Source organism: Pseudophryne corroboree, chromosome 5 (genome assembly GCF_028390025.1).
Source record: "Pseudophryne corroboree isolate aPseCor3 chromosome 5, aPseCor3.hap2, whole genome shotgun sequence".
NCBI classification, from domain to species: domain Eukaryota; kingdom Metazoa; phylum Chordata; class Amphibia; order Anura; family Myobatrachidae; genus Pseudophryne; species Pseudophryne corroboree.
In genome coordinates, this window is record NC_086448.1 from 739,441,301 (window position 1) to 739,455,541 (window position 14,241).

Genomic DNA, 14,241 nt, shown 5'->3' on the forward strand with positions numbered 1-14,241 from the left:
TCCTGTGAACTCTGCGCTGACCACGGTTAACAGGGTTGCAGGGCGCCGCAGCGGGTGACAGATGATACACTTCTTTCTTTCTTCAGCCCGTTACCGCCGGACCGGCTCTCTCACCTCTCATTCACTGTGTGCTTGCACACATATGGGAAGGCAGCAGAAGTCGGTTAGACACATGGGACGGGCCTCTGTACTATCTACAGCAGGAGATGATTTAGACATTTCTCAACGCTAAAGAAAATGATCAGTATTCTCCACATTACATGTCTTTGAGCTATAATTGTTCGAAAATCCAATTCTGTCAATTTATATCTGCATCAGTCACAGAGAGACTTCAATCTCATTGTTACTCCTTCTTGCTGCAACGAAAATATTACTATATCTTACTAAAGTGGACTGTCATAAACTTGTGGAGTGCTTAAACTCCTAATGTGCATGGCATAATTATAATCTATGACCATTCTTATAGGGAGATCGACATCATTCAGTTACCTACCTGTTTTCTGTTTTTTGGTTATTGTCTGATATTTCCAATGTAACTAGCAATACAAAGTCTGAGATTCTGATTCACAAAGACTGTTTTGACGGTTCCTATTTTTATCAGAAACAGCAATTAATTGCAAAAAACAGATACATGTTTCTCTCATTTACAGGTACTTGGGAACATCTCCTTGCTGCGAAATCATTAGTGTTTACAGCATATCTTTTTCTCCAACAGGAGTGATATAAATAAACACTATGTGACTGTATGAGATATTGCTAGAATTAGCGGCTTTTGGTGGTTTTATGTGTAACCACCAACACTTAGACATCATATGATCTTGATACTTTTTTACAGGTACTTGGGAACATCTCCTTGCTGAGAAATCATTAATTTTTACAGTATATCCCTTTTTTTTTTTTTTTCCAACAGGAGTGACATACATAAACACTATGTGACTGTGTGAGATATTGTTAGAATTAGCGGCTTTTGGTGGTTTTATGAGTAACCACCAACACTTAGACATCATATGATCTTGATACCTTTTTATGAGCCGCAGGCCGGGTGTCCCGCTAGGAAATCCTGACGTGCCGTTGGGTCAGAATAAGATTATTATATTTTTTTTGACCTTATTTTTCAAAATCGTAAGAGACTATATTTTCACCCATGGGCGACCCGCATTTTGGGGCCTGATTAATTAGGATAAAGAAACTCTCAGTTTTTTGAGCATATTTACTGCATTCTGAACCTAATTACTTTTTATGCATATTTAAAAAATTATATTTGAAAAAAATTATGTTTGGGAAAGGTTGAATACTATATTCATTTAAATTGATTAAATAAAAGTTATATTTTAAATTATAATAATCAAATAAGAGTGCCCCCACAAAGAGGTTTACTTCTAGGTTCCCTGATCTCTTTCAAGGAACAACCTTCTCTTGTGCTTGGTAGGTGTCCAAATATTTATTTTCCACAAGAATATACAAGTAAATTGTTTAAAAATCATACAATGTGATTTCCTGTTTTTTTTTTTCCAGATTCTGTCTCTCACAGTTGAAGTGTACCTATGATGGAAATTACAGACCGCTGTCATCTTTTTAAGTGGGTCAACTTGCACAATCGGTTGCTGTCTAAATACTTTTTTGTGCCACTGTATTACATTTCTATTTGTGCATCACTCAGTGACTACTAGCACTTTGGCTGCCATACACTACTGGTATATATATCCTCTGTGTGTGATACAGATAAATAAATATATTTCTAATTGGTGCGTCACTCAGAGTCTACTAGTAATACCATACACTACTGCTAATATCCACTGTGTGTGATACAGAGCAATAAATATATTTCTAATTGGTGTGTCACTCAGTGACTACTAGTATTTCTGTACACTACTGCTAATATCATCTGTGTGTGATACAGAGAAATAAATATATTTCTAATTGGTGCGTCACTCAGTGACTACTACTAATACGTACACTACTGCTAATATCCTCTGTGTGTGATCCAAAGCAAAAATATATTTCTATTGGTGCTTCACTCTGACTACTACTGCTGTGGCTGCCGTACACAACTGCTGCATATATCTGTGTGTGATTCAAAGCAAAAATATATTTCTATTGGTGCGTCACTCTGACTACTAGTATAGCGGCTGCCGTACACTACTGCTATATATCCTCTGTGTGTGATCCAGAGCAAAAAATATATTTCTATTGGTACGTCACTCAGTAACTACTACCAGCACTGCCATATACTACTGCTATATATCCTCTGTGTGTGATCCAAAACAAAAAATATATTTCTATTGGTGCATCACTCGGACTACTAGCACAGTGGATGCCATACACTACTGCTATATATCTGTGTGTGATCCAAAGCTAAAAATATATTTCTTTTGGTGCATCACTCTGACTACTAGTACTGCGGCTGCAATACACTACTGCTATATATCCTCTGTGTGTCCACCCTCCAGTGTGTACTCAGAAAGAGTTTTTAGTGCAGCCGAGAACCTTGTCAGCGATCAGCGTAGGAGATTACTTCCCCAAAATGTGGAAAAGATGATGTTCATCAAACTGAATTACAAATTCCACAAGGAAGACCTTTACCAGCAATTACCTCCACAAAAAACAGATGGACCTGTGATGGTGGATTCCAGCGGGGACAAATTAATAGTTTGTGAAGACAAGGATGTATGCACTGATGGGGGTGAGGAATCGGAAGATGATGATGACATCTTGCTTCTGTAGAGTCAGTTTGTGCAGGGAGAGATCAATTGCTTCTTTTTTTGTGATTGGTTTGTTAAAGTGTGCATGTCCTGTTTATACATCATAAGTGTGGGTGGGAAGGCCCAAGGACAAATCCATCTTGCAGCTCTTTTCTTTGCATTATGTGCCCTTTGGAGCATTTTTTGGGCATAGTTTGTAAAACTGCCATCCTGTCTGCCACTGCAGTGCCACTCCTAGATGTGCCACGTGTTTGTGCCACCCACTTGTGTTGCATAGCTTAGGGCCTAATTCAGACTTGATCATAGATGTGCTAAATTTAGAACATCTATGATCAGCTTCCCTGACATGCGGGGAGATGCCCCACATGTCAGGCCCTACCCCGCCGCACAAGTGCAAAAGCATCACACAGCGGTGATGCTTTTGTACTTCAAGAGTAGCTCCCCACCAGCGCAGCTCCTGTGCACAGGCAGGGAGCTACCCGTCGCTGTCCGGGTCGCAGTGGCTGCGTGTGACATGGCCACCGCGGCCTGCCCCCGGCACAGTCTGGTCACACCTGCGGTGTCCGGACCACGCCCCTAAAACGGTGGCCAAACGCCGCTGGCCCGCATCCTCCCGTCCAGCGACCGCCTCTGCCTGTCAATCAGGCCGCTGTCTGGCATGCTCTGGCGCATGCGCAGTTCAGATCTGATCGGCTGCTGTACAAAAACGTACAGCAGCGATCAGGTCTGAATTAGGCCCTTAGTCATCCAGCTACCTTTTTGCAACCTTTTGGCCTAAAATCAATATTGTGAGCTGTGAGGTGATTAGAATAGTCTGGAAATGAGTGGAAATGAATGTTATTGAAGGTAATAATACTGCAGGAACAAAAACACCCCCGAATTCTGTTATTTTAGCTGTTTTTATGATTTTTTTTCAAAAAAATCCAGTTCTACAACCAAAATCCGCAAGGGTGGTTTTGGCAAAACCAATTCAGATCCAAAACAATCCAGATCCAAAATCAAAACCCCAAAAATGGTCCGGTGCACACCCCTAAAATATATTAACTAGGTGATTCATCGCGCCCTACGGGCGCTCTTCACACCGTCGTAAGGGGCTGCGCCCCCTTAACCCTTGCACGCCCTTGTGGCATGCAATATTTTTATTATATGGAGTATTACCTCCAATCATAATTTTGCGAGTGGTTAAATATTGCACGGACAAAGGGCATGCAATGGTAAAGGGGCAATAGCCCCTTGCAACGGCGTGAACAGTGCATGCAGGGCCCAATGAATCACCTAGTAGGTGCTGTGGTTGGGGGAGTGGTGGGTGCGGGGGAAACGCGGATGGGGTACGGGGATGCAGTGGGTGGGAGAGGGGCGGTTGCAGGGGTGCCACGGATGTGGGAGGGGCGGGTGCATGGGTGCCACGGGTGTGGGAGGGGCGGGTGCATGGGTGCCGCGGGTGGGGGCGTCCACGACAGCCATAGAGTGGTAATAGATCCTGTGGCGAGCCGAGCGAACCACCGAGCCCTCAGCATGGTCAGTGCAGCGAGCCCGAAGGGGACTCTTCGCACTCGCCCTGCTGCTGGCATACTGGCGGCCGGGATGCCGCTGTCGTATATATATATATATATATATATGAAAGTCCAAATTGCGTCCAGCACTCCAGGGGTTAATGTAAGAAATGCTCCGGTGCCCTGCTCAAATAAATAATGCACTAGATCCAAAGTAAGCTGGCACTCGTAGAGGCTTTACAAACACGCAGACACAGTTATGTAGTCAACGTTTCAGGGCTTCTGCCCTTTTATCAAGACCAACTGTAACATACAAAAAATAAAACATTTATACCTTATCCACACCTCGTGCACTTGCTTCCACGGCGCCCACAGAGACCCGATGACGTCATTGGCGCGCACCCGCGCCGGCGACCCGGCATCAGAGGGGGGCGTGGAGTAACATTTAGTGACGTCCCATCACCATGGAGACCCGACCAAACTGCGGAAATGAATGCATATACAGCTGATTCAATCATAGCCCACAATACATAGAGCACTGTATATCCTAGGGAATAAACGGACTGTATTGTACTAAACTTAATACTATGAAAAGACAAACTGTCAGCCTACATAAACATAGGAACAACTATGGCAGGTCTAAATTAGTCTGAATTTTATAGCAAATATCTGCAGCTCATTATGTAGAAATTAAAGAGAGGCATTCTCCTGCTAAAGGTAAGGGAAAAAGAAAGCTGATATAAAAGCTAAACTATAGGAAGCTAGGAAAGGATAATATTTCATTAAGTCCAAAAGGCTTCACGGACTGTAATGCATGGATCCACCAGGCTTCCTTTTGGAGTAAAATCCGACCACGATTTCCTCCCCTTGGGGATTCCGATACTCCATCAATAATTTTGTAGCGTATTGACGACATGCTGTGTTGCAGATCCTTAAAGTGGCGAGCTACCGGCTGGTCAGAACCCCGTCCCTCCAAAGCCGCACGGATACTAGATCGATGTAATGCTATTCTTTCTTTAAATTGACGAATAGTCTTGCCAATATATAGCAACCCACAAGGGCATTTGATATAATATATCACGTATCGGCTCGTGCAAGTATAAGGTCGCTTGATCCTAAACTCCTTTCCTGAGCGCGGATGATGGAAAACAGCACCTGGTTCCAAACTGCTGCTTGTGGTGCACCCAAGACATTTAAAATTGCCCGGCTTCCTCGTCAAGAAATGAATAGGCGGTGAGGCTTTGAGATTTGAGACGTCGTTATGTACCACCCAGTCTTTAATGTTTCTTCCTATCCGATAGGAGGGCAAAATCTTCATTCCTTTAAAGGACTGTAATTGTTTATCATGAGTGATAATGGGCCAAATTTGTTTGGCCTTCTGCATGGTCCCCATACTGGAGGTAGAGAAATCTTGTGGCCAAACTATGAAGTCCGGGTTTCTTGTTGTTTGAGATTTATGTAATAAACTTGTTCGATCTTGCATTAGGGCCCTGTTTTTAGCTTCCCTTAAATATTTCAGTTTGTAGCCTCTTCTAATAAATTTCCGTGTCATGATGTCCATTTGTTTAATGGTCTCCACTTGATCACTGCAGATTCGCCTGATCCTAATATATTGGGAATATGGCAATCCCCATTTTAGGGTCGGCGGATGATGACTACTTGCATGTAAAGTGGTATTTCTGTCCGTTTCTTTGACAAATAAGGAAGTATGAAGGTGATGGAGATGATCCTGTTTGACGGCCACATCTAAATAGTGTATTTCTTCATAACTGGTAGAATATGTAAATTTAATTGAGTCGTCCAACAGGTTGATGTCAAGCATTGCCTGTTGGAAACTCTCTTGCGATCCTGACCATAATGCAAAGATATCATCTATGTAGCGGAAGTATGCTTTGATATTACCCGCTACATTAGGTTTAGTCAGAAAGAGTTCATTTTCAACTTCTCGCATGAAAATATTAGTGAAGCTCGGAGCCACGCATGACCCCATCGCGCATCCCGAGCTTTGCCGATAGAATCTACCATCAAAAATAAAATAGTTGCGTGTTAAAGTTAATTCCAGTAACTGAATAAAAAAGTTGATGTCTGGACCTTTCTATTTGTGACTTCCTGTGATATACCGTCTGATGGCTTCAATACCTCTTTGATGGGGGATATTGGATATTGGTATATAAGCTGATCACGTCTATGGTACACATCAGGTAGTTCTCTGGTAGTGGCGACAGCTTCTCCAATTGTAACAAGAAGGCCGTAGTGTCTTTCAGACAAACCTTCTGAACTTGTACAACCGGCTGTAGAAAAAAATCCAAATACTTGGAAATATTATAGAAAAGGGATTCTCTTGCCGCTATTATAGGTCTTCCTGGCGGATTCACAGGGTTTTTGTGGAGTTTGGGAATACTGTACAAGACCGGAATGAACCCCGTGAATCCGCCAGGAAGACCTATAATAGCGGCAAGAGAATCCCTTTTCTATAATATTTCCAAGTATTTGGATTTTTTTCTACAGCCGGTTGTACAAGATCAGAAGGTTTGTCTGAAAGACACTACGGCCTTCTTGTTACAATTGGAGAAGCTGTCGCCACTACCAGAGAACTACCTGATGTGTACCATAGACGTGATCAGTTTATATACCAATATCCCCCATCAAAGAGGTATTGAAGCCATCAGACGGTGTATCACAGGAAGTCACAAATACAAAGGTCCAGACATCAACTTTTTTATTCAGTTACTGGAATTAACTTTAACACGCAACTATTTTATTTTTGATGGTAGATTCTATCGGCAAAGCTCGGGATGCGCGATGGGGTCATGCGTGACTCCGAGCTTCACTAATATTTTCATGCGAGTAGTTGAAAATGAACTCTTTCTGACTAACCCTAATGTAGCGGGTAATATCAAAGCATACTTCCGCTACATAGATGATATCTTTGTATTATGGTCAGGATCGCAAGAGCGTTTCCAACAGGCCATGCTTGACATCAACCTGTTGGACGACTCAATTAAATTTACATATTCTACCAGTTATGAAGAAATACACTATTTAGATGTGGCCGTCAAACAGGATCATCTCCATCACCTTCATACTTCCTTATTTGTCAAAGAAACGGACAGAAATACCACTTTACATGCAAGTAGTCATCATCCGCCGACCCTAAAATGGGGATTGCCATATTCCCAATATATTAGGATCAGGCGTATCTGCAGTGATCAAGTGGAGACCATTAAACAAATGGACATCATGACACTGAAATTTATTAGAAGAGGCTACAAACTGAAATATTTAAGGGAAGCTAAAAACAGGGCCCTAATGCAAGATCGAACAAGTTTATTACATAGATCTCAAACAACAAGAAACCCGGACTTCATAGTTTGGCCACAAGATTTCTCTACCTCCAGTATGGGGACCATGCAGAAGGCCAAACAAATTTGGCCCATTATCACTCATGATAAACAATTACAGTCCTTTAAAGGAATGAAGATTTTGCCCTCCTATCGGATAGGAAGAAACATTAAAGACTGGGTGGTACATAACGACGTCTCAAATCTCAAAGCCTCACCGCCTATTCATTTCTTGACGAGGAAGCCGGGCAATTTTAAATGTCTTGGGTGCACCACATGCAGCAGTTTGGAACCAGGTGCTGTTTTCCATCATCCGCGCTCAGGAAAGGAGTTTAGGATCAAGCGACCTTATACTTGCACGAGCTGATACGTGATATATTATATCAAATGCCCTTGTGGGTTGCTATATATTGGCAAGACTATTCGTCAATTTAAAGAAAGAATAGCATTACATCGATCTAGTATCCGTGCGGCTTTGGAGGGACGGGGTTCTGACCAGCCGGTAGCTCGCCACTTTAAGGATCTGCAACACAGCATGTTGTCAATACGCTACAAAATTATTGATGGAGTATCGGAATCCCCAAGGGGAGGAAATCGTGGTCGGATTTTACTCCAAAAGGAAGCCTGGTGGATCCATGCATTACAGTCCGTGAAGCCTTTTGGACTTAATGAAATATTATCCTTTCCTAGCTTCCTATAGTTTAGCTTTTATATCAGCTTTCTTTTTCCCTTACCTTTAGCAGGAGAATGCCTCTCTTTAATTTCTACATAATGAGCTGCAGATATTTGCTATAAAATTCAGACTAATTTAGACCTGCCATAGTTGTTCCTATGTTTATGTAGGCTGACAGTTTGTCTTTTCATAGTATTAAGTTTAGCACAATACAGTCCGTTTATTCCCTAGGATATACAGTGCTCTATGTATTGTGGGCTACGATTGAATCAGCTGTATATGCATTCATTTCCGCAGTTTGGTCGGGTCTCCATGGTGATGGGACGTCACTAAATGTTATTCCACGCCCCCTCTGATGCCGGGTCGCCGGCGCGGGTGCGCGCCAATGACGTCATCGGGTCTCTGTGGGCGCCGTGGAAGCAAGTGCACGAGGTGTGGGTAAGGTATAAATGTTTTATTTTTTGTATGTTACAGTTGGTCTTGATAAAAGGGCAGAAGCCCTGAAACGTTGACTACATAACTGTGTCTGCGTGTTTGTAAAGCCTCTACGAGTGCCTGCTTACTTTGGATCTAGTATATATATATATATAAATATATATATATATATATATATATATATATATATACACACACATATATATATATATATTTCATATGAAATTGGCACTCACGCACACTCCTTAGGTACATCAGCCTGGGGTGCTTACCCAGTGTAGCTCCAGTAGAGAGCACTCACCAGAGTCTTTTTAATTGAATAATTGTATTACAGCCTTAGCATGTCAACGTTTCGGCCAAACACTAGCCTTTCACTGGGAGGTGGAGGGGTTTGCAGGTTAGGGGGCAGAGAGACCTTGCACCGGCCTTGAATAAATTGCTATACAATAATAAGAATCAGTGATTGCTTTTCTAACTTATTTAATCATTTGTGATCATTGTGACTTATGTAAATAAATACATTTTATCTGACAGAGAACAATTTCCAGTTATATCTTATATTTTCGCACATAACATTAGCGCAGACTCCCCCTTCCCCTTGTATGAGCTGACTTTAAGGATAATCTAAACATTTTTTATAAAACACACGTTTTACTGCTGCAGTGCCTGGTTTGCTGTGCGGCTGCCCCTGCAGCTCTGCTCCACTCCCACCGGCTCCCAGCTGTATGAGCTGCCCAATCCCAATGGCTGCAAGAGACAGTCATAGTTTCAATGTTTTTCGTTGTATGTAATCTGTGGTTTTGAAAGCTATTGGCTGTTAAGGGCCATATACACGGGAGAGATGTGTGCTGAGCGATGCGGGGGAGGACAGGGGGGCCGCTCATTTCACCCAGCGGGTGAAATGAGCGATGTGCTAGATTGAGCCTGCATGCAGGCCAATCTAGCACCGGTGATAGTGATGCGCGGGGCTGCGCATCGCTATCGCTGTGGGGGGTACACACGAGCGATCTGTGCTTAAAATCTAAGCAATCTAGTCAGATTGCTTAGATTTTAAGCATGGATCTCTCCGTGAGTACCCCCCTTTAGTATTCTTAGGGGGTAATTCAATTAGCGGTGGTAAAATCTTTATTTACTGTGGCTTGAATTAATGCTTTTTATTGCTGGGTATTTTAACTGTTTGCTTCTATACGCTCTACCGCTTAATGCACAATTCAGGTGAAAAAGGCTTACCTTTTTTTATGATCTGAGCCATGTTAAGTTTGCCCCAAAAAGTTCTAACTTATTGTATGGTATAAAAGTCTATTATCGGTCAAAAGCAAAGTATTTGGGGCTCTTTAAAGGTGTCAAATGGCAGGTTTTTTTCTTAATAACATTAAAAAAATATATTAAAATCAAAATCAAATTTATGCTCTATAAAATGCATGTAAGTAGATAGGTTTTTTTTGTCTTTTTTGCCAAATTTAAAAAAAAATGTTAAAAACACCAGTAACTACCACCCGCTAGCCTAAAAACACCCCACATTTGTCCCACATATATTTGTCCCACATAATTTACCCTATTATTCTATAATTTAACGCCAAATTTTTGGCCAAATTAAGATAATTTACTCTAATTAAAAAAATGGCTCCTTTATTGGGTGTGTGTTTGTGTGTGTGTGTGGGGGGGGGGGGGGGGGGGGGTCCCCAATAATTTTACCTTAAAATAGGGATTTTCCTGAACTTTTCACATGCTTTGGAGCTGTGAGAAAAAAAGTCAACATTAAATCCAGTGGAGGGACCTTAAAATTGCGCCCAACCAGAACCATGGAGAGATTTTCTGAATACAAAGACAGCCAATCATAGGTGGTCATTCCGAGCTGTTTGCTCGCTAGCTGCTTTTAGCAGCATTGCAAACGCTAGGCCGCCGCCCTCTGGGAGTGTATCTTAGCTTAGCAGAATTGCAAACGAAAGATTAGCAGAATTGCTATTAAAAATTTTCAAGCAGTTTCTGAGTAGCTCCAGACCTACTCCTAGACTGCGATCACCTCAGTCCGTTTAGTTCCTGCTTTGATGTCACAAACACACCCTGCGTTCAGCCAGCCACTCCCCCGTTTCTCTAGCCACTCCTGTGTTTTTACCTGACAGGCCTGCGTTTTATAGCACACTCCCGGAAAACGGCCAGTTACCTCCCAGAAACACCCACTTCCTGTCAATCACACTACGATCACTTGAGCAATGAAAAAACGTTGCTCCAAAGTTTTGTGTTAAATTACTGAATGCATGCGTGCTGCGTACCGTGCGCATGCGCATTTTTCACCTAATCGCTCCGTTGCGAAAAATGGCAACGAGCGAACAACTCGGAATGACCACCCTAGTCAGTTGTTCTGCAAATAACAGCAGGTAATTAAAAATGGATTTTTGGATTATCCTTAGCTCCACACCTTATCTTCAAAATGAGCAATGTACAGATCCTGTTACTGCATGTATTTACTCTTGGATAAATTCAATAATACCTCTTCCTGACATACCCCTTTCACACCGAGCTTTTGACCCGGGTTACTGTCGGGTTTACCCGGGTCATGGGTCCAAATAAAACAACAACCCGAGTCTAGCGACCTGGAATCCAACCCAAGTAGCTTGCGGGGTTGGTCCCTGGAAGAACCCGGGTTAGGTGGCAGTGTGAACGGTTAACCTGTGTACCGTTCACAGCATTGGGAGAGCTACATTCCCGGCGCAAGGAGATGATGTAATCTCCAAGTGCTGGCACTGCATCCGTGTACAGTGTGAATGGCGCTGACCCGGGGATAACTCGGACCGGTGCCACGATGTAAAAGGGGTTTTTCTCAGGTCTGACCCAGTTTGGAACAGCGCCATTGTGGCACCGCCCTCTACACTGTCTGATTGCACTTATACCATCCTGCCTCCCACATTTCCCACTTGGAGCTTGCATAAGGTATAGATAAAAACCAACTATTCAGTTAATACGCTGTACTATATGTATTTTCTGTAGGCTGAATAAACTGTTTATTTTCAGAGTATCACTGTTTTTTTTTATTAAGCACACAATACTGTCTAAAAAGCTGTTATTATTTCTCATCAAAGTGTGAGCAATACTTATTGGGGCGTTTGGGAGTTAGGTGCTATTACTCCCATTGTGGAGTTTGGGAGTTAGGTGCTATTACTCCCACTGGCGAGTTTGGGAGTTAGGTGCTATTACTCCCATTGGAGAGTTTGGGAGTTAGGTGCTATTACTCCCACTGGCGAGTTTGGGAGTTAGGTGCTATTACTCCCATTGGGGAGTTTGGGAGTTAGATGCTATTACTCCCATTGGGGAGTTTGGGAGTTAGGTGCTATTACTCTCATTGGGGAGTTTGGGAGTTAGGTGATATTACTCCCATTGGAGAGTTTGGGAGTTATGCGCTATTACTCCTATTGGGGAGTTTGGGAGTTAGGTACTATTACTCCCATTGGGGAGTTTGGGAGTTAGGTGCTATTACTCTCATTGGGGAGTTTGGGAGTTAGGTGCTATTACTCCCATTGGGGAGTTTGGGAGTTAGGTGCTATTACTCCCATTGGGGAGTTTGGGAGTTAGGTACTATTACTCCCATTGGGGAGTTTGGGAGTTAGGTGAAATTACTCCCATTGGGGAGTTTGGGAGTTAGGTGCTATTACTCCCATTGGAGAGTTTGGGAGTTAGGTGCTATTACTCCCATTGGGGAGTTTAGGAGTTAGGTGCTATTACTCACATTGGGGAGTTTGGGAGTTAGGTGCTATTACTCCCATTGGGGAGTTTGGGAGTTAGGTGCAATTACTCTCATTGGAGAGTTTGGGGGTTAGGTGCTATTACTCCCATTGGGGAGTTTGGGAGTTAGGTGCTATTATTCCCATTTGGGAGTTTGGGAGTTAAGTGCTATTACTCCCACTGGAGAGTTTGGGAGTTATGTGCTATTACTCATATTGGGGAGTTTGGGAGTTAGGTGCTATTACTCCCATTGGGGAGTTTGGGAGTTAGTTGCTATTACTCCTATTGGGGAGTTTAGGAGTTAGGTGCTATTACTCCTATTGGGGAGTTTGGGAGTTAGTTGCTATTACTCCTATTGGGGAGTTTAGGAGTTAGGTGCTATTACTCACATTGAGGAGTTTAGGAGTTAGGTGCTATTACTCCCATTGGGGAGTTTGGGAGTTAGGTGCTATTATACCCTGCAAACAAATAATTGTCATATACAGTTTGACTGTCTACTTCTTTAGGTTCCTAAAGATAAAATGCACCGATGATTAAGACAAAGAGAGCCATGTGTTTTATCTCTGTAGCTACTATTGTCTACATCTGTGCAAAGTGCTGTTATATAGAAAACAACAAACTTAAATGTACTACTTCTAATTTAGCAATGGGTGGCCCTGGTTCTATCAGTTTGTACTATGGTATTTTTTTGTCTCCATTGAATACTTTTTGTTTGTCATTCAGATGCATAATCACCTTCTTTTGTAAGATAATCACACATAATTAACTTTCCAACTGCTTTTGTCCTTTAGATTGTTAATTACCTGTCTGTGGATCTCATATCACTACAGCTTCAAGGAAGAAAAAAAAAAGAGAAGATAATCTGCACAATTTAAATACATTCAGGACTGTAACTGATTATGATTGTCAATTGTTTTAAATGCCTTATGCAGTTTTACACCTTTAGTTCGAGCTCTGTATGTCCAGCTCAGCAATTGAATCCAGTGTACACACAAGCCCCACATTGCATTTTAATAGAGTGATTGGTTTTAATAAACGATTTGAAAATGTGCTCTAAAATGTGTACGTTTATTGTACAAATTTTCCAACTTTATAACACAATTACACAATGCTGTGTTAGTATTTTTAAAGATTCATTTATTGTTTCACAAAAATCCACAAAACATTAATGAAATAATTCTCTTACAGGACAATGACATTAGAGATGGTGACTACAGTAAATACTTTAGGTTAAATCTACATAAGCAATTAACCCTATATACCTGACACGTCAAGCAATAATATGATAAATAAGATACAGTTTGCGCCTGCCATAGGGCTCACACCGGAGGCCAGGCACGGACGGAGTAACTGCTCCTTCCATAGGGCTCACACAGCAGACCATACACAGACTGAGTAACTACTCCTGCCATAGGGCTTATACAGGAGACCATACACAGACCGAGTAACTGCACCTGCCATAGAGCTCACACAGGAGGCCATACACAGACTGAGTAACTGCTCCTGCCATAGGGCTCATACAGGAGACCATACACAGACCGAGTAACTGCACCTGCCATAGAGCTCACACAGGAGGCCATATCCAGACTGAGTAACTGCTCCTGCCATAGGGCTCTTACAGGAGGCCATACACAGACCGAGTAGGGATCACACAGGAGGTCATTCACAGACCGAGTAAAAGCACCTGCCATAGGGCTCACACAGGAGGTCATTCACAGACCGAGTAACTGCTCCTGCTATAGGGCTCACACAGGAGACCATACACAGACTGAGTAACTGCTCCTGCCATAGGGCTCATACAGGAGACCATACGCAGACCGAGTAACTGCACCTGCCATAGAGCTCACACAGGAGGCCATACCCAGACTCAGTAACTG